General features: G+C 43.9%; 1 protein-coding gene and 1 long non-coding RNA gene across 2 annotated transcripts in view; one reads left to right on the top strand and one right to left on the bottom strand.

Annotated features, from left to right (window-relative positions):
• The window catches only part of TCF7L1 (transcription factor 7 like 1), a 94,417-nt gene that overhangs the window by 65,807 nt on the left and 3,326 nt on the right, over nt 1-25,284 (bottom strand). The window lies entirely within an intron of this gene.
• On the top strand, nt 2,298-16,499 carry LOC131203797 (uncharacterized). The gene is made up of 4 exons (XR_009156482.1): nt 2,298-2,686; nt 5,047-5,160; nt 7,983-8,138; nt 9,703-16,499. It is a non-coding gene; the product is annotated as an uncharacterized LOC131203797 (long non-coding RNA).

Below are 25,284 nucleotides of genomic sequence, written 5' to 3'. Positions count from 1 at the left end.
AATCCAGGCCAAGGGGAATTATTCCCTTGTCAAGCACAATTCTATACATTCATATGAACTTAAGAGAACATTTCTGCATAAACATGCACAGCATTAAACTATTCCTGTCTCTGACCCTAAACTTCTTCATTCAGAAATGGTGCCTCTTGTTTGGGAATGCTGATAAATTTACCATCGTACATTCAAAAAGTATGATTTTTTAAAGAGGCAAAGGTCACCATATGCTTTGTTTACTCAAAGTAAATCTTGTAACTTCAAGGAGTCATGGGAGGTATCCTCAGCCCTACAAATTTAACACTAAAGTCTAAGCACGATTGCTGCTAAGATGGAATATTTGTAGTTCAGGTTGAAATGAGAACTCCTTGGTGCTCTCTGACCTTGTCTGTTTTGGTTTTTTTTTGCATACGTTTCATTACCCATTATCATTATCAGATTCATTATCAGTGTTACTGATGTTGCCTAGTTTGAGTTACTGGCACTGATGATGGTCACTAGAACTCATGATGTCACCTAGTTTGGGTAATGAAAGGCGTGCAAGAAAACAAGCAAGCTCAAGGGAGCACCCAAGGACCCCTCAGGAGAGCTGTACCTCGATCTTCAAAGGCAGCTACTAAAGAGTAGGATCCCGTGCAGTCAAGAGCCCCTCAATCTGCGCGTATCACTGCGACTGGCAGCCACTTTAAACCCACTTACCCAGGGGTAATTTCCATGCCAAAAAGGGTCTGTTGCAGAGCAAAAACCATTGTCAGCCACCTTTTAGCCGGCTGGGATCACTTGGGGGCGGGGGGGGGAGGAGAGATTTCTATGGTTTGTGCAAAAGGGGCAGGAGAGCCCCCCCCCCGCGCTCCAGGCAAACAGCGCCTTTGCAAAGACGGCCAACTTCAGTTGGGAACCACTGCGCGGGGATTCCAAATCCGGATTAGGATTCCGCGCTCGGACCGACGGCCGAGGAAACCCTCAGCCGGGGCCCTTTTCATAAAAAGAAGGGCCGGCGACAAAATCGCCGCCCTCGTCGGATTTCCAGAGCAACCGGCTCGGGATCAGAGCCCAACTCGGGGAAGGCAATCCGGAGGAGATCGGGAGGGCCGGGCCGGGGAAGCTCCTCCTCGTCCCAGAAAACGACGGGGAAGAGCACGGAGGAGAGAAGCGCAGGTCGTCGTCGCCAGGCCGCCCCCGCCCCACTTCCCCGCCCGACCCCGCACTTCGCAGGACGGCTCCATGGCTCGCTACCTTCGGCTGCAGAGTCCCGCGGCTTCTGGAAACTTTCCCGCGGCGGCTGAGGCGGCCTCTCCGACTGGGGTGGAGGTGGGGGAGAAAGAGGAGGGTGAGGGGGGGGAGACACAAAGAAAGGGGGTTGAGACGACGCGGCCAAAAGCGCCCCCGGCGAATCTCACACACACCCCACACACACACACCAGCAACACCCCCCCCATTTCCGCCCCCTCCCCGGCCGCCCCGCGCGCGCCTCTCCCCGCCGCCGCCGCCCTCGCGCTTTTACCTCAGAGTCGGACCCGGAGGCGCTGCCGCCGCCGCCGCCGCGGTTCTCGGACTCGTGGACGAGCGAGGACTTGAGCTCGTCCAGGTCGCCATGAGCCGAGCCGCGCCCCCCGGCGCCCTTGTCCTGCTCGTCGCCCTCGTCCTGGAAGGCGATGAGCTCGTCCGGGGCGCCCAGGTCGTCGCTGCTGCTGCCGGCTCCGCTGCTGCTACTGCCGCCGCCGCCCGCTCCTCCTCCTCCACCGGCGGGGGCGGGGGCGGGCTGAAGCTGAGGCTTAGTGCGGCGGGCCCCCGGTGCGGCGGGCGGCCGCTCCGCGCACCCCGCCTGCCTCAGCCCGGCCTCCCGCCTCAGCCCCGCCCCGCCGCCGCCGCCGCCCCGACAAAGTTTTGACACTCGCGGGAAGGGAGGCGGAGGCGCCACGGAGCTTCCCCTCCGGCGGCGTCGAGGGAGCGCGGAGAGGCGGGAAAAGGCCAGGCGACGCCGGACTGGGAAGGCTGGGCGGCGGCGGCGGCGGGAGCCCGGGTGGAAGTCGCTCGCTCCGGCGGCCGGAGGGGTCCCCTGCTCAGCCCACCCGGGGAGGGTCGAGAATGCGAGCGAGGGGCCGGGAAGGAGGAGGAGGCGGAGGAGGAGCTCCCGCTGCAAATTGACACCCCGGGCGAGCGGGAGGAGGGGAGGGGGAGGAGGAACGCCCCCCCGCCAGACACCCCCTTCCGTTCCTCATCCCCCTCCGCCCCCACCCTTTTCTCCCGGGACCCCCGCAGCGCCGCGCCCCCCTCTCCGCGCAAGGCGACCCTTCCCGCTTTCCCCCCGATGCGTGCACTTTTCCTGCCCTCTTCCCACTTTTATTGTGATTTAAAAGCGGGACGGGGAGGGGAGGGGAGGCCGTTTTGGAGCGGGTCTCACTCCCGGGCCCTGCCTTTTCTTTTTCTTTTTTTCCCCCCTCCTGGAAAGGAGAGGTGCAGAAACAAGGGATCTTGCTGGAAGCAAACAAGAAGGGGGTGGGGGGAGAAGAGAGGCGGACCTCGTTGCAAAGGCTCGCCTGGCCAAATAAAAGCAAGGAATCCCGAAGGAGCCGCCTCTCGCTTCCCCCCACCTCCCCTCCCGGATCCCTGATTGCTAAATCTTTGCGGGCGGGTTTGCATTTCAATGGATGAGATAAAGAGGGATCTTTGCAGCCCGATCCTGTGCAAGGTAACTTTGAGAAGTCAAACGGGGCTGGGGGGGGGGGAGAGAGGGGGAGGAGGTTGCAACCTAAGTGTGTTTCCTTCCGATCTGGAGAGTTAAGTCCTGTGGAATTTGGAAGGATTTGCTTCGCGAGTGAGCGCGCTGAAGTTTACAGGGCGCGCCTGGTCTGAGAGGTCTTCTCCAGATACTCAGCGCCGCGTATGGAATAAACTGCTTGACAGCCATGATGATAGGAGCGTTCAAAGCAAAATCCGGTTCAATTCAGCGGGAGCATAAATTACCAAGCGCTCGGAATTGCAGCCATTACCCCGCTTCTTCTTCTTTTTTTTCTTTTTTTGCAAAGGAGCTAAAACTCCCAAACACACACTGTCCAACAAGTTGCTAATTAGACAACACCTACAAGAACAGTGAGTGAAACGCACACACTCACACGCACTCACCCTCTCACTATACGTGGTATTTACATGCATTTTTCTCTTATGAATTTAATTTCCACAGGAATTTCAATGCCCTCAACAGATTTTTAAAACAATGCCCCAAACAATTTCTTGAAAGGCAAAGGAGACTATTGTTTTGCCAAGTGACACTGGTATGAGAATAGAAGGAGTGATGCTAATAAAAATTTGCATTTGAGACTTGCTGTTTGTTGTGCTGCTTTCTATCTCAAACATTTTGGTGTCAACTATTTTTATGGCATTTATTTATTATCCAAATATGACATATATCCCATATTCTGTGGATCACAAGAGCTGAAGACCTGTGTAAATTGGATGAGGCTTTGGTATATGTGATGGAATGGAGTCATTTTTAAAAATAAATTTGGTATCTTTCAAGGCTATTATGGTATGTTAGCCTCTGGTTCAAATTATTTCAGCCTGACATTTGCTGTCTCTGGTTATATTAGCACAAAGTGTTGAGGGGAAAAACAACACATGCAGTGAAATTACCTACCTATCTCTTTAACCCAGTAACTTCCATAGATTTCTTATCAAAGTGATAAATACTTTTTATTATTTATCACCTTTCATAGGGTGATAAGATAAAAATGGTTATTGTACTATAGAAATGAAAAGGAGATTAATTCTAAAGCCGAAAAGCTATGACAAATGTAGACAAGATCATGAAAGATAAGGGCATTATAATGATAAGGGAGAAATATAGAAAAGCAGTCGTCTTTCTAGTGTTGATGCAATGTAAAACCTGGACTCTTGGAAAAAATAAAAGGGTAAAAAAAGGGTAAGCTTCTTTTAGGATATAGATTTGGATGTACTAAGTCCTGAAGCAAAGAAAAACTGACTTCTTTCTTGAAGTGATATTTAGTAAACAGATTTTGAGCAAGTGATGCAAGTGGAATAATAAGAAAAAAAGATTATGTTTGGCAAGATTGAGAGAAATAGAAAAGGGAGAAGAATACTGATAAGGTGAAAGAATGAGATCAAAAAGATTACTAGAGTATTTTAGGAATGATATGAGTTGTTATTTATTTTATTTAGGAGATTTATATTGCCACCTATTTGCACATGGGCAAAATGCCACCAATATGTAAATACACAAGTAATTTGGTGAATTCAAACCAATTCAGTAACATCTGTCACTTACATATGGATGAATGGCTCCAAAATGGCATCTACTCTTAAGTTTGTCCTAAGTTTGCACAATGGGATAAGTCTGAAATCTTGGATAAAATGTGATGTGCAGGGCACCAAAAATGGCTATACAATATGTTTATTCTCAGTATTTAACTTTGCTTTTGAATGAAATTTCAAAGTGATGATGGCCAGGATAAAGAAAGCCAAAACAGAAATAAAAAATTGATTTAATTTAAAATATTGGTATTTTAAATTAAATATTAGTGGGTTGGATCCAATACTGCAGGACAATCCCAAATTGAGCTGGGTAGAGGCTGTGAAATGGATCTTTTAACATTTTCAAAAGTCCTATTATGTCAGACAGCATAAAATGAAAAGGGTCTGCTAAAATCTCAAGGTTTTTTTAAATTAGTTATAGCTTGAAGTTGTATAATTTTAGAGTCTGGTCCTTTATTCTCTGTACCAGTCGCCCTCCAGTTTCACTAAACGTTTGTGTACATAGACTGTGGTTAATGGAAATTTCAGCCCAAATACATCAAGCAAATAACAGACATGGGAAAGCTGTTGCACTCACTGCTCATTTCACAGGGATTCCCTGAGCCACTTCATAGAAAAAGGAGCCTCTTTTGTGGTCAGTGTTCTGTTAAATGAAATGTGTCTATATACTTAGTTCACCCAGATTGCCTTAGCAATATTTTAATACTTTGTCACAGGCTTACCTTGGTGTGTCAACAGGATGTTACATATTTACCTTCTTTTTGTTTTTAAACTTTTCAGTCAGAATAGACTGAGGTACAGTACACCAATAAGATTTATTGGCATGTTTGCCAAGAATAAATTTCCAGCACAGTGTCCAAGGAAAACTGTGAAACAGCCTTCTAACCAAAACAAGTAAGTTGCATTATATTCCCAACTACAGGTAGTCCTCGACTTATGACCACAATTAGGAACAACATTTCAGTTGTTCAGCAAGCAGTTTTTTAATGAGCCATGTCCAGTTTTATGACCTTTTTTTTTTGTCACTGTTGTTAGGTTAATCACTGCAATTGTTATGTGAATCACATGGTTGTTACGTGAATCCAGCTTCCGCCATTGACTTTGCTTGTTGGAAATTGGCCTGGAAGGTCACACATGGCAATCACATGACCTGGGACACTGCAGCAGTTGATGAGGGCTGATCTTAAGTCAGTTTTTTCAGTACCATAGTAACTTAAAACAATTGCTAAATGAAAGGTTGTAAATTGAGGATTACTTGTATTTCATGCTGCAAAGTAAAAGCTATGGTGCCTGTAATCAAGCTGACTTGTTCTTACATGATACCTTAATTAATCTCTTAAAATACTCTTAATTGCGCTGGAAAGAATTACTAACAAGTGTGATATATTTTGGCTTGTATGTACATGATGTGACAAGTTTTATCTTTGTTGTGTCTTTTGGTAGGAGTCACAGTGTGCAAACATCTATCTTGTTTTTTTGTTTACCTAGTGATATAGGAAAGCCTTCACATTGTGGATTCTTATTATTAGCACAGGTGGGTCAAAAAAGTCGACATAATGAAAGAATAAAAGCAGGAGCTAACATAACATATTATTAAGCAATAGGATTAACAATAGTAAAAAATCAGCAACTCGCTCCTGCAAGAATTTGGGAGGAAGATAGCTACTGATACAATCGAAGGAAGATGGGCAGTTAAGAAATATGAAGAAAAATTAATTGCCCTTACTATGATTTATATTTTGTAAGATATAAGTTACAGATCAGTACTTACTTTGTACTGTTCAGCATATGAGAGACAATAGGGGAGAAAATTGAGAAAAATTAAGGCAGGGCAAGTGAGAAGAATTTTTATTCTCATTTTAGAATTTGTATTGCAATGGTTAGCTTCATTTACACTGAGTTAAGCTATGTTTTATTTTAGCCATGATTGAATAAACCACAGATATCTAGGTTCAAGAGCACACTAAGCCATACACCATAATTTGCAAACTATGAACAGGGTCAGTTGTCATAGTTAGCTAATCCTAAATGAACTTTATGGTGATGTAACATAATATTTATTTATTTATTTATTTATCACATTTATATACCGCCCTATCTCCCTAGGGACTCAGGGCGGTTCACAGGCAAATAAAAAATACATATAAATACAAACTAAAATAACAGTTAAAAAACTTATTCTACATGATATGTAAACTCAGGCTTTGCTACAATTCGATAACTATTAATCTGAGAGATCAGTGGATGTCACTTCTAAATAATTATATGTGGAATTACATACGTTTGGTTTAGCAGTGTATGAAGATGAGATGATTTTTCATGAATATGTTTACCGTTTTTATATGACATTAGAACTGCTATTCTGACCAAGGCCGTTTTAGTGCTTTATAGATTTTATCATCATTATTGAATAAGTAGGAGTGTAACTTTCTATCAGTAATAATAAGAGTATTTCAAAAGGCCTAATGCTTTTTTTCCTGCTGCATCTCATTTGAGGCATATAGTCTACACTTATGTTCATTCAATCACCACAACACCCTAATGGAAAGATTCTGCTCTTGTGTGTACTGACTTTCCTACCCTGATGCCCTTCTAGCTTATAGAATATGTTCATACAACCCACAAAGCCATATTTTGCTTATTTGTAAAGGAACTGCGGAATATGATAGTTATGAAGCATATTGGCTGGGTTTGCGCCCTAAGATTCAAATGGAACAAAACCTGGGTGGGATATGAGAATGCTACTGCACAATTTCCAGCCAGTCTGGCTAAATTCTTGTCTTTCTGTGCTATGAATCAAGCAAAGCCTTATAAATGGAATGCCATCCTTCTGAGGCACTCTAGAAGAGCTGGATAGGAACTTGAAGAATTTCTAGGCAGCAGTCTCTGGAAGTTGAAGTCCATGATATAGAGAGGGGACTTGATTGAGTAAGCTTGCCATATCTGTCTGTCTGTCTATCTATCCATCCATGCCTACCATAACTACCTAGAAATTCAGCTGCTAAGAGCTCAGCATGGATAGTAAGGCAAATATTTACTCTGGCTGTAAGCAGCTATCCCTGGATCAGGCTAGGAACAAAAGAGTTAACCACATCTGGAATATTGGTGTGGGATTAACTTCCCCCTGACACATGCTTCTTGCAAACAAATGGTGCTGTGATTGTGCAGACCTTCATTAGAGGAACTTGATGTAATTACCCTCTTTTTTTTACTGGCCTTGCTGCTATCTCAGTTCTGTTTATGAACATTATCACCATGCATGAATTTCTCTGATCTTTTCCATGAGCTTCATTTGGATATTGGGCAAATTGCAATGGCATAATTTCTTAATCTATCACTCCTGTATTGAGCTCATTCCTACTTATTCAACTGTTTTGGAATGGGTATACACTACCCATATTTAAAGAAGCTTCATGTATCATTCCAACTCACTCTTTGCTTAAACATAGTTTATTCAATCACTTTTCTACATCTTAGGCTAGCTAGGCTATTATATCTGGGTTACAAAACAGGAACAACCGTTAGATGGTGGAAAAGAGTTAAAGACTTTTCTGTAATCTCTTTACTGCCATCTGGTGATTTAGATTTTTGTACCCCATTTATTTATGGAAAGAGTTGTGGTGGCCAAGCTGTGATACCAGTTATTTGAACATGGAGAGAAGAGTTCAACATTCCATTCCATTTTCTCACCTCCAATTATCCTTGCTGCACCTCAGGCCAGAGCACCGTCTCTAACTTGGCACTTTCCAAATGGATTGGCATTCCCAACTCCAGGGAATTCTGGGAGTATAATTGTCAGAGCGGAAGAAAATATGCAAGAGAAACGGCCATTGCAAGAAGTGCACTGCATGTAACAAAGTGCAATACAAAAGGTGGGTTTAGATCAAAATATACTTGTATTAGGATTCTAGAGAAATTACAGAGATGTAAATTAGTTCTCAACAACTTACTGATTTGATGAGGTTTAGGTAATAGTTTTGGAACTATGACCCTTTTTAATTGATATGTAGCAGTTACAGAAAACATTGGCCACATTTATTTAAGCTGCGCTGCAATTACTGTACATGCTGCATATACTGGGCTGTTGTTTTTTTAAAAAAACTTGAAAATAGGAAATCAACAGGAGAAATGAATATTGAACACCCTAGAGTAACCTTCCAACACTTGTACCCAGTGTGGTCAATGGCCTCATATGTTTGACAAATGTAAAACTGATTTGTAGACATTTTTAAGCCACATATTTTTTTAAAAAACCTTTAACTAAATGTAATTCAGAACAATGAATAGGATCTGCATTTACCTCTACCAACATTACACCTCTGCAGAATGAACATATTTAACTGCTTACCTGGGTCATGGGATAGCATATTTTGGGGAAAAAGGAAATTCAGTTAAATGACTCAACTAATTCCATGACGGTTATTTTTAGTTCCAGTCTGATTACGTTGGTTTGGGATTAAGCTAATTCTCCCCTCATGCCCCCTTTCCCTCCCCGCACTTTCACCCTTAGATAAAATTCCAGAGAAGCTGCACAGAATCTGCGGTACAATGATTTTTGTGTTCTATTTACAGACTGGACTTAGTCTGATGAACACTGGGCAACTTGGCAGTCCTCCACATAACAGATTTCAACCCAAACCATTATAACATAAGTATAGGTATTCCTCAATTTGCAACAGTTCATTTAGTGACCGTTTAAAGTTATAATGGCACTAAAAAAGTGACAGGACTGTTTTTCACACTTAGGACCATTGCAGCATCCCATGGTCACATGATCAAAATTCAGATGCTTGGGAACTGACTTATATGATGGTTACAGTGTATTGAGGCCATGTGATCCCCTTTTGCGACCTTCTGACAAGCAAAGTCAATGGGGAAGCCAGATTCACTTAATAACAATGTTACTAACTTAACAAATGCAGTGATTCACTTAATAACTGTGGCAAGAAAAGTTTTAAAATGGGGCAAAACTCACTTAACAAATGTTTCAATTAACAACATAAATTTTGGGCTCAATTGTGGTCGTAACTTGAGGACTACATGTACTTGGTTGGAAATCCCCCAAATAGTTAGGTTTTTTTTTATAACAACTTGTCCCTAACCTGGCCCTTCAGGCCTTCCAGCAGTGCACCCATCACTACTACGTCCATTCATCTTGATGTTGGTTGTCCTCTTCTTTCCTTTCACCTTTCCCAGCATTAGATCCTTCTCCAAAGAGCTAGGTCATTGCATAATGTGTCCAAAATAGGATAAGTTGAGTCTGGTCATTGGTACATTGAATGAGAATTCAGTTCATTTGTTTAGTGATCCATTTGCTTATTTTCCTGGACAGCCATCCATCGAATTCTCAGGTGTTTTCTCCAACACCAAATTTAGCTGTCCTCCTTAATATTATTTAAGTTTGAACCTGATTTAGGCTCAATATCCTTGAAACAGGATGATCTCAACTTTGAAATGGACCTCTGCAGCCTCAGCCATCTTTATATTTCTCAGCTTGCCACACAGTTGGCGGTGGGTGGGAGAAGAGGCTTGGAATGTCACACCAGACAATAACAACAGATTGTCCTGTGGGAACCAAGATCATCCCAACCGATGCTGGCCAGAAACTGGAAGGAGTTACCCAGGAGATCCCAGAACACCTAATTGGACAATGTGACCTGTGACAAGGAGGGAGGGGAATATCTATTCTTTAATTATACAAAAACCGAAGGAATTATTTAGAATTGGTTTTGCTTTCACGTGTGCCAAAATGATGTACTCAATAAAACAGTTCTTAAAAAGATCTAATTGTCTTGGAGTGCTGGCTTGGTTGGATTGTCAGTCAGAACCTTGATATTAAACCAACTCTCACTTTTCAGACTTCAATTAGCTAGCAATCCCTCCAAGGTCCTGAGCCCCGACCGCCTACCCGGTCACCTTCAGGAGGATGGAAAAGACTTAGGGAAGATTGTTGAAATGGAACACAAGGGAGAGCCTGTGACAAAGCCCAGCAGGGGTCCAGTGAAGTAGGTGCAGGGAGCAACCCAAGCAGATTTCAGAGCCCAGGCAGTGGTGACCCGATCAAAAGCTCGACCAGAGAGGACTGAGCGACATGTGGTGCGTGAAGAAACCATAGTGACCAGGGACTTTTAGCAGGTGGAGGAAGATGTCTGGTGAGGGAGAACACCAAAAGTAGCTGAGGCCGAGTTTCCTTTGGTTTCGTCTCAGACTTTGTATGTCCAGGCACCATGGTAGAGGGTGAACAGGATGGAGGAGTGGGATGATCATGCAGAGTGGAGATATCTGACTGCCAGCTGCAGCCCATCAGTGGAGCAGCTGAGAGAGAGGTTTTTCCACTTGGATGTGCGCTGAGTGGAACTGATACAGAGAATGGAGTTGTTAGCCGAAGCCAGAATCCAACCGATCCTGTTGCCTCTGGCTAGTCAAGAGTCCAAGCCCAACTGCTGTAGCAGGAGCAACCAGTTCCCCACAGAGAGCCACCGCTTCAGCTAGTCCTACCCCGAGGCAGAGCCTCATGAGGCATCACTACACTGCGAGCCCATCTGCAGGTGCTGTTGGCCGACCGCTGCCCCCATCAGGATGGCCCAGTGCCAGCTGTGGCCTTACTAACCTGGCCCTGGCTGGTTCTCTGGACACTGGGGGCCACCACCTGCAGACCCTCCACCGATAAAGGCCATGTTCAACAAAAGCCCAGAGAAACTGTTGTTCTTCCTGAACTAGGTGTAGGCCCACTTGGACTGATATGCCCCATCTACCCTGATGGGACAATGGTGAATGCTGTGACTGCCAACCTCAAAGAAGAAGCAGTGAAATGGGTAACAGGCCTCCATGATGAAAGAGCACCAGAGTTGGGGAACATTGATGACTTCCTAGTGGAGTTTAGGGTCAGGTTTGAAGATGAAACCCAAGTCTGGAAAGCAAAGTCAGAGATACTCCCTTAGACAAGGGAGCTGACTGGTGGCGGAATACATCCAGGCGTTTCAGAAAGTCATAGGCAAGTTGAGGCACTGACCAGAGCAGCTAGTGGTCTACCACTTCAGAGATGGCTTGAATCGAGAGTTATTCTACACTTGCCTGTCCCAGGGAATATCAGACCGGATCCGCAAATGGTATAGGATGGTGACGGTGATAGATCTCGACATGAGAGAATACAAGAAACATGGTACCCTCAAGCCAAAACTGAAGAGGAGCCAAGAGCGCCACTGGCTGCCCCCCCACCAGCTGTCCCCCCCACCAGACCACCTTGTGCTTTCAGTGTGGCCAGCAGGGCCATAGGTCAAGTGAGTGACTGGCACCTGCTCCCAGACTAGTGACAAGAGCTCCCACCAAGCCCAAGAAGCCGCAGCAGAAGGGGTGAGAGAAATTGAGTGTGGCGTGCCAAGTCATAAAGTCTCCTCCCCTGGTAGTGAGAAATAGGGAACTCCAGCCAAGGAGGACCAGCAACTGATCCCCTACGAGATCGAGGACAAAGGGGAGAATGACCCAATGATAAGTAGAGCCATCCACTCCTTTTCAATCCCGGTGAAGATTGTAGCACCCAAATTGGGAGCCCAGAAAGAGATGGAGGTACTAGTAGACTTAGGTTGCACCTGGTGTTTGATGAGAATGCCAACAGTGCTGTTCTGTCTCCTTCCCCACTTCAGACCCACGAGCTGCCCTTTAGCCAGCGGATTCACGGCTCTTATCAGTCCTGGCAGAGAAATCGCAGCTGCCTGCCAAAGTTCAAACAAATGACTCATGTAGCAAGACTTTCAGCTCTTTTTGAAACGGATCAGCTAAACTTTGCTTCCCGTGGAGTGAGAGCAGTCCCAAAGCTCCTTATATATGCTGTGGGGTGGGGCTCCTGCCCCACCCTTCCTTTTGATGACACCGCCTCTCTAATCTTCTGAAGCACGGGTCAAGCCAAGCTTGATTATTATTATCAGCTGGGTCTGAAGGCGTAGCCTGGGGAAGGGAGGAATCAGGGGATGACGGCCTCATTACGTCCTCCGACTGGTCTGGTTCTGGCTTCTGGAGCCAAGCCAAAGGAATCAGTGCTCCCGAGGTAAGCCTTACCGGCCCTTCCCCCTCACTCTCTGAGTCACTGTCGGGCATGGGGCCAGGTTCAGGGGCTGGAGTCACAACAAGTGCTGAAGTTGGGAATACGACAGAGAAAACTGCCCCAATCAATGAAGTTCAAGCAAATGGATGGCTCACTAATAGGGGACTGCCCACGACGCACCTGACAGAGCTCATGAGGCTAGAGATAGGCCAGAATCAAGAACCCATCTGATCAGTGGGTAGCACTGAAGACGGAGGCAGTAGTACTGGGGCTGTCCTGGTTAGATAAGTGGGGGCATATCATATGGTGGCAGAAAGAGGAAAGAAAGCTGAAGCTGGGGAAGAGGCTCCCTCTTCAATAAGAAACCTTGAAGGAAAGGCAGAACAGCAGAGAGTTAAGGGGGAGTCACGACACCAAAAAACCTGGCCACTTTGGGTTTTTAAAAACACATTTAGTGAAAAGACAATTTTGATGGCAAGGAATGAAAAAGGACATAGAAAGCTATGTAAAAAGTTGTGCAGTGTGTGTGGCAATGAAAAAGAGACCAGGGAACAACAAGTAACAGAGCTGTCCAGGCCCTGAAAGGAGATAGCAATGGACTTTATAGTTGAACTCCCAAAGTAGAGAAGCACTGTAATTTGGACAGTGATAGAAATTTTGTAGCCTGCTCAAGCCTCCCATCTGCCCAGAAACTGGCCTAGATCTTCTTTCAGCATATCTACCAACTGCATGTAGTATCAAAAAGAATCATCTTGGATTGGGAGGTCCAATTTACTGATACATTTTGGAGAAAGTTCATAAAGTTGATAGGATCTTCCCAAGGGCTTAGTTACACATTTCATCCAAATACAAATGGGGCTGTAGAACGAGTGAATGCAATGATAGAACAATACTTAAGGCACTGGTAATCAATCTGGTCCCTACCGCCCACTAGTGGGCGTTCAGCTTTCATGTGGGCGGTAGGGGTTTTGTCCAATACTGAAGCACTTTCCTTTTTTTTAATTTAATTGACTTTTTAAAAAAAATTTCATAGCATTATTTAAAAACATTTTCATTAGGTTTTCATAAAATTCCCGGTGACAATTTAAATTTCTGAAAATATACTATTTGTTTCACCCGCGCATAAGTTTAGTTCACGTTACGTAAGTGAAACTAAATGGCACTATAGTGCAACCGCAAACAAAAGAGCCTCGTCCCAGAATAGCTCGCGCATCTCCCCCCACACCACCCAGCTGTAACAGACAAGCAGAGCTGGTAGCCGGTGCCCCCCCCCCCAAACCCAATCCACGATGCGCGAGAAGCATGCGCAGACAATGATACACGGCACATTACTGTGGAACTGGTGGGCGGTTAGAAAATTTTACTACTAACAGAGATACAAAAATGGGCGGTAGGTATAAAAAGGTTGACTACCCCTGACTTAAGGTGTTATGTCAACTATCAGCTGCCTGTCTAATTGGGCAGACTTCCTGCCATTTGCTGAAGTTGCATACAACAATGCAGTACATAGCAACACAGGGCTTACCCCATTCAAAATAGTGGAGTTTGTCCCCATGCTAGAATACCTTCAGGAGCCCCCCTCCTCAGTAAGCATAATGGAGTGGGTGGGTTCTTTGTAAAACACATGGGGGAATGTAAAGCGAGTACTGACTAAAATGACAGAAAATCAGAAAATACAGTCAGACAAGAGGCAAGTGCCTCAGAAACCATTTTACATAGGAGAGAAAGTATCTGAAATTAAAGTTGCCCTGTCGAAAGCTGGGTCCAAAGTTTATAGGTCCTTTCCCCATAATGAAAATTATAAATCCAGCCACAGTAGGATTAAAACTGCCATGTCTACTGGGGAAAATGCATCCAGTGTTTCACTGTACTCTGCTTAAGCCAGGTTGGAGCTAAGGCCAGTAGCAAGGATAGCTCCAGGTCCAATTGTAGTGAAGGGGAAGAAACACTATGAGGTGAAGAGGGTCCTGGATTCTAGACTGTACAAGGGGAAATTCCAGTAACTAGTCCAGTGGAAGGGATATGATGCCAAAAGCTAGATGGATAAAATTGCAGAATATGAAGGCAAACAGATTAATAAAGAAGTTTCACAAGAAATACCCCCAGAAACTGAAAGGGACACACGGAACCCCTGAGTTCTATTAATATGTGTATGTGTTTAATGTCTTCCAGGTGCTTTTCTCTTTCAGGGGGATCCAATTGTCAACTTCGAAACTGACCCCTGATGCTGCAGCCATCTTTATATTTCTCAGCTTGCCACACGGGGGGTGGGTGGGTGGGCAGGGGGAGAGGCTTGGAATGTCACACCAGACAATAACAGGTCATCCCAATTGGTGCTGTCCAGAGACTGGAAGGAGTTACCCGGGAGACACCTGTCACAACAAGGGAAGGGAATATCTATTCTTTAATTATATGAAAACCGCAGGAATTATTTAGAGTTGGTTTTGCTTTCATGCCTGCCAAAATGATGTGCTCAATAAAACAGTTCTTAAAGTGATCTAATCTAATAGAAAGAGTGCAGAGAAGAGCAACCAAGACGATTAGGGGATTGGAGGCTAAAACATACAGTGAATGGTTGCAGGAACTGGGCATCGCTTGTCTAATGAAAAGATGGAGCAGGGGAGACATGAGAGCAGTGTTCCAATATTTGAGGGACTGTCACGGAGAGGAAGGGGTCAAGCTATTTTCCAAAGCACCGGAAGGCCAGACAAGGAATAATGGATGGAAATTGAACAAGGAGAGGTTCAACCTGGAAATGAGAATCTTTCTGACAATGAGAGCAATCAACTAATGCAATGGTTCTCAACCTTTATAGTGCTGCGACCCCTTTAATACAATTCCCCACGATGTGGCGACCCCTTTAATACAATTCCCCATGATGTGGCAACCCCAACCATAAAATTATTTTCGTTTTGAATTTATCGCGCCTGAAGCCATATTGGCTAGCGATCTGAACTGCTTGCGATTGCCTTGAGGACAGAGGCATTAAAGCGGAGACTCCTCCCCTATTAAGTTTATCGCGCCTGAAGCCAGATTAGGCTAGCGATTGGGAGTGATTGCAGCTGGCTTGAGAGGGAGACAGCAGAGCAAAGATTTCTCTTTTTTAATTCATCGCGCCTGAAGCTGAATTCGGCTAGCGATTTGAAGAACCTGCAGCTGGCTTGTGGAGTCAACCATTGGAGCGCGATTCTTCGACTCGCAAGTATATTTCCCATTATTTCCGATGGCCTTAGGCGACCCCTGGCAAATCGCCATTCGACCCCCAACGGGGTCCCGACCCACAGGTTGAGAACCGCTGAACTAATGGAACAGCTTGCCTTCAGAAGTTGTGGGAACTTCATCACGGGAAGCTTTCAAGATGAGACTGAACTGCCATCTGTCAGAAACGGTGTAGGGTCTCCTGCTTGGGTGAGGGGTTAGACTAGATGACCTATAAGGTCCCTTCCATCTCTTTTAATCTGTTAGGCTTGGTTGGGTTTGTCAGTCAGAACCTTGATAGATACCTTCAAATAGAAGGACTGTCCTCTGTAAAGCAGAACATGTAGCCTTCCTACTTCATAAATTTCATGTGGAAAAAAAAAGTCCATTCATGTTCCTTGATAAGAGTTCATAAGGGAAGAAAGTCCATTCCTAATGCTAAGGAATTTTATGTGTTCTCTCGTTCCAACAAGCGCTGAATCCTGCACTGTCCTTGATCTCAGGAGAATGAGGCAGACAAGAATGCTAAATCCTAACTGTACAGAGCAAGGATTATAGATCTAATAATACCACTATTGTGACAGGCGGGCAATTCTCCTTTGGGCCTGGAAGAATTCCTCAGAGAAAACAGCCTCAGAATCCCACTCTCAATGTATCTGACTAGCTAAAAAAGAAGCTGTTTCATATCAGACCACAAACTGTTTTTGTTTTTCTAATTTAGGAACTATGGGGAGAGAATAACATTTTAGCATCTTTTTATCTCCCCGTTTTTTCATCTCCAAAAGCTGAATCCATGAAAGGAAGAAACAATAAAAGTGTGTGTTGTTGGCAGTGAATATCAGGAGCTATTCTTGATTGACAAATTGGGGGCTCAATGGAACTCATTAAATCTGACCTTGGGCCTCTTCTGGAAAATAAGAATATTAGAGCCTTGTTCCCATGCTGTTAAAATACTTTGATTCCTCAATTGATCAACTAAATGTGCTTTTCTTCTTTTCTTCAGGCAGTAATGATTCAGTCTGGAGTCACCAATATTTTTCTACTAATGAAGAACTTTAGCATGAGGTTATCAGGAAAGGTAGGGAGAAATTCCTGTTAAGAGACTGCAGAGTCCAGTGGTAGCAATGGATGAAAATTTGTTTGCCTGAAAATATTATTTTTACCTTCTTATACTTTTGTTTATTTGTCTAAAATTGTGTGATCTTTAGAATGAACAAAAAAAAATTGATCAAGTATGATTTCAACATAATTTCAAATAACATTGTCTTTGGACAAGTCTAAAGGTATTATCTGATATCAATTGCTCAAACATTTAATAGTTAATAAAGTTATTCCGGTACAATTCTTAACAGAATTCCTAAACCCTTCTTTTCAATACTACATACAAACACAAGGTGGGCTCACAATCTGCACTGAGAGTAATGTGGGTGGCCATGCTTGTAGCGTAAATCACAAGTAGTTGGGTTCACATATCATGCTAAGCAATAATGGTTTATTTAATATTTATTTAAACATAAAAATTGGGTTAATTCCACATGCAAAGCCACAAACACAGTTAAGTCCCATAATGACTCAATATGTCAAGTAGATCATCAGAATTTGTTGAAGCTCGTCTATCATGTCAGTGGCCACTAATGAGGAATCATCAGAATAGTTATTTGTAGGACCATACATTTTCCTTGCTTTAAATAACTGGCAATTAGAATTATGGTAAATAGATTCTAAGTCCCAATGAACTATAACATCGGCAGATTACAAAAAAGCCTTTGGTTTTGTCAGTTTCTCCCTATGTGGTATTCCCTGATGGGATTACAGCTCTCAGAATTCCAGGAATTATTGGCTCAAAATATCTGGAGGGTATCAGGTTGCGGGAACCTGTAATATCCTAAAGATTCCATTACAAAGGGATATAAAATGAACTCAATATGTGCTGCTGTTTTCCACCATGCCCTAATGAGAAAATCAGTAGCAAATTGCACATCTTCCATTTTAAAGGTCTCCAGGTCAATAACTTGGCATCTCTGTTTTAAGGCATCCCAAATACTATGGCTGGCACAATCTGTCCGATAGCCTAGGAGGCTCTTAAAGCACTTACCTATTAAGAAACTATTGAATTGCTAACAAGTATCTCAAATCAAAACACAGAAGTCCTTAATAAAGTAACTGGGTTATAATGTACTGATGAGGCTCTCCTGTTCTTGTTATTTCCATCTGGATCTTGCCTTTCTATCAAAAGACCTCTACATGACTAACACCTTGCTCTTCTCCTTTTCCTGGTGCCAACCTCCAGTATATATAGCAGTGATGGAGCGTGCACACAGAAATGGAAAAGCTGCCAAGAGCACGTGTGCGCGCCCAAAAATGAACTTCCAGTTTCAGCCAGCTACTCTTTCAGGTTTCTGGCATGCATGCGCATGTGGCGATCAGCTGGCTGGCGCACATGAAAAACGGAAGACTAGCTGTTCTAGTTTCTGGCATTGCTGGCCAGTGGATCATCACGTGCACATGCATGCCAGAAAACCCGGAAGAGGAACGGGCGACGCCACACATGCCAGGCAACATGGCTCTGTGTGCCACTTCAGGCACGCATGACATGGGTTCACCATCACAGATATATAGCATCATACAGGCTGCGTTCAGACATTGTACTAAGCTACACTTTTAATAAAGCCAAAGCCAAAACCTAACAAGTCATTGTTTGGTATAACACAATCTGTGAATCCAGCATGAGACGTCTTTTTATAGATTTGTGCAGCAAAGTTGCTAAAACTATAATGCCTTCTAGAATAGGATGGACATATGATACCAAAAGAAGACACTTATTTGAATAAACCACATGAGCTAATGTATATGCTTAAGGACAAAGCAAAAAATAAGGAGAAAATGTACACAGTAAAGTATATAATAATATGGCACTTTTTGATAATGGGGACCGTGTCACGCCTTTGCGGCCTCTGACCCGGCGCAGATCTCGTCCGGCCCCTTGGTTCTCCGAGGGGCTGAGGGAGATGAAACGCCCGAGAAGACGCCTAGAGAGCACCTGGAGGTCCAGTCGTTCCGAAGCTGATCGGACACTAGTTAGGTCCTATTCTAGGACCTACCTAGTGGCAATGAGGGAGGCGAGGCGTTCTTACACCTCCACCCTCATTGCGTCGGCAGATAACCGCCCGGCCGCCCTGTTTCGGGTGACCCGCTCCCTCCTTCATCAGGAGGTGCGGGATGACCCTTTGCAGGGACGAGCCGAGGAGTTTAGTGGTTATCTATACGATAAAATCGCTCAGCTCCGGGGCGGTCTGGACCGAAATTGGGATGATCCAAGCGAGGGAGAGGAGGCACGTCTTGTCGAGTCTGTTTGGGATGAGTTTGACCCTGTGGCTCCCGAGGACGTGGACAGGTTGTTGGGGAGGCTTCACGCCACGACATGTTTACTGGACCCGTGTCCTTCCTGGCTGGTACTGGCCACTCAGGAGGTGACACGAGGCTGGCTCCAGAGGATTATCAACGCTTCTCTGTTGGAAGGGGTTTTCCCTGCCGCCTTGAAAGAGGCGGTGGTGAGACCCCTCCTCAAGAAGCCCTCCCTGGACCCAGCTATTTTGGGCAATTATCGTCCAGTCTCCAACCTTCGCTTTGTTGCGAAGGTTGTAGAGAGTGCTGTGGCGCGACAGCTACCCCAATACCTGGATGAAGCCGTCTATCTAGACCCGTTCCAGTCCGGCTTCCGACCCGGATACAGCACGGAGACAGCTTTGGTCGCATTGGTGGATGATCTCTGGAGGGCCAGGGACAGGGGTTACTCCTCTGCCCTGGTCCTATTAGACCTCTCAGCGGCTTTTGATACCATCGACCATGGTATCTTGCTGCGCTGGTTGGGGGGATTGGGAGTGGGAGTGGTTCTCCTCCTATCTCTCCGACCAGTCGCAGACAGTGTTGACAGGGGGGCAGAGGTCGACCGCGAGGTGCCTCACTTGTGGGGTGCCGCAGGGGTCGATTCTCTCGCCCCTTCTGTTCAACATCTATATGAAGCCGTTGGGTGAGATCATCAGTGGCTTCGGGGTGAGATACCAGCTGTACGCTGATGACACCCAGCTGTACTTCTCCACCTCGGGCCACCCCAATGAAGTTGTTGAAGTGCTGTCCCGGTGTTTGGAAGCCGTACGGGTCTGGATGGGGAGAAACAGGCTCAAGCTTAATCCCTCCAAGACGGAGTGGCTGTGAATGCCGGCATCCTGATTCAGTCAGCTGCAGCCACGGCTGACTGTTGGAGGCGAGTTATTGGCCCCAAAGGATAGGGTGCGCAACTTAGGTGTCCTCCTGGATGAACGGCTGTCGTTTGAGGATCATTTGACGGCCGTCTCCAGGAGGGCCTTCCACCAGGTTCGCCTGGTTCGGCAGTTGCGCCCCTTCCTTGATCGGGATGCCTTGTGCACAGTCACTCATGCGCTTGTTACCTCTCGCTTGGATTATTGTAATGCTCTCTACATGGGGCTCCCCTTGAGGTGCACTCGGAGGCTTCAGTTAGTCCAGAATGTAGCTGCACGGGTGATAGAGGGAGCTACGCGTAGCTCCCACGTAACACCGCTCCTGCGCAGACTGCACTGGCTGCCTGTGGCCTTTCGAGTGCACTTTAAGGTTTTGGTTACGACCTTTAAAGCGCTCCATGGCTTAGGGCCTGGGTACTTACGGGACCGCCTGCTGTTACCGCATGCCTCCCACCGACCCGTACGCTCTCACAGAGAGGGACTTCTCAGGGTGCCGTCCGCCAAGCAATGTCGGCTGGCGGCCCCCAGGGGAAGGTCCTTCTCTGTGGGGGCTCCCACACTCTGGAATGAGCTTCCCCCGGGTTTACGCCAAATACCTGACCTTCGGACCTTCTGTCGCGAACTGAAGACACATCTTTTCATTCGCGCGGGGCTGGCTTAAATTTTATCGATTTTAAATTTTTTATTAATAATTTTAAATGGGGTTTTAGTTTATTATATATTTTAAACTTTTTAGGCTAATTATAAAATAAGTTTTTTAATTTGCATTTTAAATTGTACATTGTATTGCCTGTTTTATTTTTGCCTGTACACCGCCCTGAGTCCTTCGGGAGAAGGGCGGTATAAAAATCAAAATAATAAATAATAATAAAAAATAAATAATAATAAAAAGATGAGCTGTGAGTCCACCAACATTTAGTAATTGGTTCAATTGATCCAATTTTCTGATCTTGCATAGATTGAACCATTAAATAACAATTTAGGTTAGGGTGAGCATAGCATGTTAAATTAGAGTATGGTTGGCTACTTTGTGGTTCAGACTGTTGTGCAAACATAGCCACCATAGCTGGCCGTGTTGTGCAGGCAACAACTGAGATACATGACCTTCTGAAGCCATATCACACCATACTCACGTGTGGTATAGCTCCAAGGACTTTACTTAAGGTAAATTTCAACACCACCCCCCTTGGGTCAACCTTCCTACAAATAACTTCTCAAGAATTCCACATTATGAGGCAGCAGAAAGCAGAAGCCAATCATGCCCTGGGCTGGATATATACATGGTTACAGATGTTTACTTTATTTCTTAAAATATCCATATTCTTTTCTGGAACAAAACTGTGTTTATTTTGTAGTTTATAGAGCAGCAGAAATAAACTATTCATGTAGTCACAATAGTAGTCTGACTTGATTTGAAATATGAAACAGTCTATAGAATAATATGAATAATAAGCTATATCTTGTTTGTACTTTGTTCTTATCAGGAAAGCCAAGAGAGTTCTAAAAATGGACTGGTAATTGAGAAGGGGAAAATAAATTTTATTGTGGTTTGGCTTAACGTGCATGAATCCAGCCATTGTGGCTTGTAAATTATTTTTAAGACCTAATGTAAACAGGCAAACCACAGTTAAGCAAACCATGGCTTAGAACATGTGAATTGTATCCTTGAAGGCCTGATTAATGCGTCATAAGTACAGTAATATAAATTAGCAAATGTTCTTACAAATGCAGGTGAGACAAATAGCACTAGCTAGCCACTCTTATGGGAAAGTTTAATTGTCCCCCAGTCCTATAAGAAGGTAAAGCATTAGGAATGTGAATCTTTTCAAAACTCTTTTGTCAGCTAGAAGAATGTGTTTTAACATAGCCTTTGGAGCAAATTTGTCTGCCAATTTATGAGAAGCTGGAGACTTTACCCAAACAACAACCAAAAAACCTTGGCCATTTGCAAACTTCAGACCAGATGGGCTTCTCACTATCACACCATTTTAGCATTTCAAGTGAGCAGGGTGTAAAAGATGCCTTGTATGGCAGCCATTATGTTGTGCAGGAGGTCTATAATTACCCAGATAAGAAGTGAGTGGGTGGGTGGGATAGAAGCAAGGATCTCAGAGTTCTTGAAAATTACATCCATATTTCCATTCTTTCCAAGAATAGTTTCAGTGAACTGATGGAATTACAGAATCTTGAATTTGCAGATGGGCTTTACATTCTGGATCTAATCAAGGATGTTGGGTGTAGAATGCAACCTGTCTTCTCAGAACGTTTCTTACAAATATAACTGTAGGATTCTTTCGGATCTGGCACCTATAGCTGGAGAAAGATCCACATTATGGAATTTTAAAAATCATTGAGAACTAATAGGATTGTTAAAACGTTCCTATTCCCACAACTTTTCCAGCATGCATAGGAAGCTGCTTAATGCTACCAAGACCATTCTTTTAACCTGGGACGTTATAAAACCAGAATATAATCCCAGTTCCTTGGATGGAATTCCCAAGGAAACCTCTAAAACCTGCCTCTGTATTGCAATATGTAATGCAACAGATGGAATGCAAGAAGAATAAATATAACTATGTTCAGCCGATTCAATTTTAATTTGATTTAAATTAAAGTAATTCTATTTATTTTTTCCTGATTCGACCTTCTTCTTGAATCTGGTCATGCCTATTTTGGAGGAGTACATACCTCGGTGTACCATTCAAATACTGGCCTCAATTACCAGCAACAATTCTCCAGTCTCTGATAGGGATCTCTTAGGTTCCTCTTTCCCATTATTAACAGAAAAGGATAAGTGTTAGAGCAAAGTACATATTTGACATACAGAAAGTCCAGGTTCAATCTTCAGCTTAACACTTCAGGCACGGTTTGGAAAGATTCCAGTCTGAATCCTTGGAGAGCTACAGATAGTCATTGTTAATGGATATTTTTCCATAATAAAATAAAGTCACATATCACATATGATGTAATATGGTTTGTTCATGATCCCTGCCAGTGGTGATTTATTCAGTACACTATAGGTAACCAAAAGGGATGTGGTGGCTCAGGGGCTAGGATGTTGAGCTTGTCGATCGAAAGGTCGGCAGCTCGGCGGTTCGAATCCCTAGTGCTGCCGTGTAGTGGGGTGAGCTCCCATTACTTGTCCCAGCTTCTGCCAACCTAGCAGTTTCGAAAGCACATAAAAATGCAAGTAGAAAAAATAGGGACCACCTGTGGTGGGAAGGTAACAGCGTTCATGCGCCTGAGTCAAAGTCTTCGGCTTTGAAACGGAGATGAGCACCGCCCCCTAGAGTCGGCAACGACTAGTATGTATGTGCAAGGGGAACCTTTACCTTTACCTTTTATAGGTAACCAAAACATAGTTTTAGTGTGATATATCAGTGAAGCTAAATGTGTCCTGCTTTCGTGCTCATTTCATACATTTGAAAGTTCCTATCTAGTCCTTCCAAGTCTGTGCACTTGACCCTTGTAATCAGTATAAACGCGCACCAATTATATTTATACCAATACAATGAAAATTGTAATTCACATTCTCAATCTTTTTTCTGTCTTCTCTCTAACTTTGCTCTTTTATGCTAGCAACTGGTTGCTTTGGATTTGACTCGTTTTGTGAACTCTGTCCAGAGACCAACTAATTGCATTTCTAAATCAAGTGAACCGCTGGGGCCTAGAAATACTGTTGATATATATTTTCCTTAGTGGGTATTTCTCAAAGGGGAATTTACCTGTCTGCAGAGAGGATTCTCACAGCTGGACAACTTATTAGGAAGCCTACAGGGGCTTTGCTAGCCCTGGAGAACTGAGATAATTTGTTGCTTAGGAATAACAACACTGTCATGCATGTTCCCTAGATGAATATGCAAGGATTTTTTCAAAGCGGAAGACTACTTAAAATACAGTCATTTAGAGATAGCTAAGTACTGAATGGTCTGTAAGAAAAGATCCAGTTTAATTTGTACTACAGACCCACTTCTAATACAGGTAGTCCTCGAGTGATGACCATAATGGAGCCTGCCCATCATGGTCGTAACTCATGATGGTCATAAACTGGGTCATCTATGACTGACCTGATTGTATGACTTTTTCCAGTGCTTGTTAAGCGAATGCTATGGTCGTTAAATGAACTAATGGTTGGGTATGGACCGGTTTTTCCAAAAACCGGAAGGAAGTTTTCAGCAAAAACATAGTAAAATGTAGTCACCTGACCACAGGATGCTGCAAACAGTTATCAATGTGGCCAAGTGCCCAGAATGGAATCATATGACGGGCGGGGGGAGGTGTCAGTTGTTGGAATTTTGAATCTGCATCCTGTCCTCAGGGAGATCTGTTTTAACTTCAAATGTACACTAAACGACCAGTCACAATTTGACTCCTGTACTTCACATTATCTTCTCGTTTTCTTCGTTTAAGACATATTTACACAGTGCTGGAAACCTACCAGTTTATCAAATATTTCTTTCCCCACTAAAGAACTCCAGGGATGATTCTGTAGAAGCATGTAGTAATTTTATTATCTCCCTTTTATTGAAAAGCAATTGGTCAATCTCTTTTCAATAATAGGGAGATCGGAAAATGATTTAAAGGGATTTACAGTAAATTTAAAGATTTAGAGGGAAACATACTATCCACCCACATTGAATGACCATTCTCAGATTTATGTTTCAAAGGCCATTAACTTATGTATAAAATGGTAGAATTATCTGTATAGGAATTCTTTTTATCTGCCTTTAGTTGTATCAACCCAACACCTTTTTTAATGAATTAAGTATTGTTTTGCCCACTATTGGTAAAGCTAAAGCACTGTTGTGGGTATTATAGTATTGCAGTTAATCCTGAAAAAGTTATGTAGATTTTCCGAAAGGCAGAAGCCCATAGTGTTAAGAATGAGAGGGTTAAATGAATGTTTACAGTCAAGGTTATTCCCTCTAGCCTATGGAAATGCGTGTTTTGGCTCAAAATTGAAAGCAAAGGTGAAATTACAAAGGTACTATACTGTTAGCCTGCTGATATTTTAAAGTTTTTAGTACTAATACCTGCCTTCAGTTCCTGGTGCCAGAGAATACCATCTCAAAAAGCAAACCTTTTAAAAACAGACTCCAGGGTGTGCTGTTGTCAGGATCTGAAGTAGTAAAGTTATGTGCAGTTCAAAATTTAATTCTTTGACCAGCTGTGTTTTCAGATCATGCTAATTTCTGGAACTAGAAATTTACTACTGTTTATCATTTTGCAGTGGCAGTAGAAAAGGGTGTCGGGCTGCAGTCCATTTTACACTTTGCACTATGATTTGCTTAACAGCAGTTTATTAAATAAACCACAGTGGGATCCACTGAGGAACAAATTGCGGCTTGCAGACCACAATGGCTGGGTTCACATGTCCTAACCCCAAACCAAGCCAAGCACGTGACTGCTTAGCATGTTACAAGAGTCCAGACTTTCCTGTAGCTGAGAAGGAAAGAATAGGAAGAATGCATCAGCAAGGCAACACAACAAAATATTTCACACCACTAACACAGAACTCAC

Source organism: Ahaetulla prasina, chromosome 9 (genome assembly GCF_028640845.1).
Source record: "Ahaetulla prasina isolate Xishuangbanna chromosome 9, ASM2864084v1, whole genome shotgun sequence".
NCBI lineage: Eukaryota > Metazoa > Chordata > Lepidosauria > Squamata > Colubridae > Ahaetulla > Ahaetulla prasina.
This window is presented reverse-complemented; position numbering and strand designations above follow the sequence as displayed.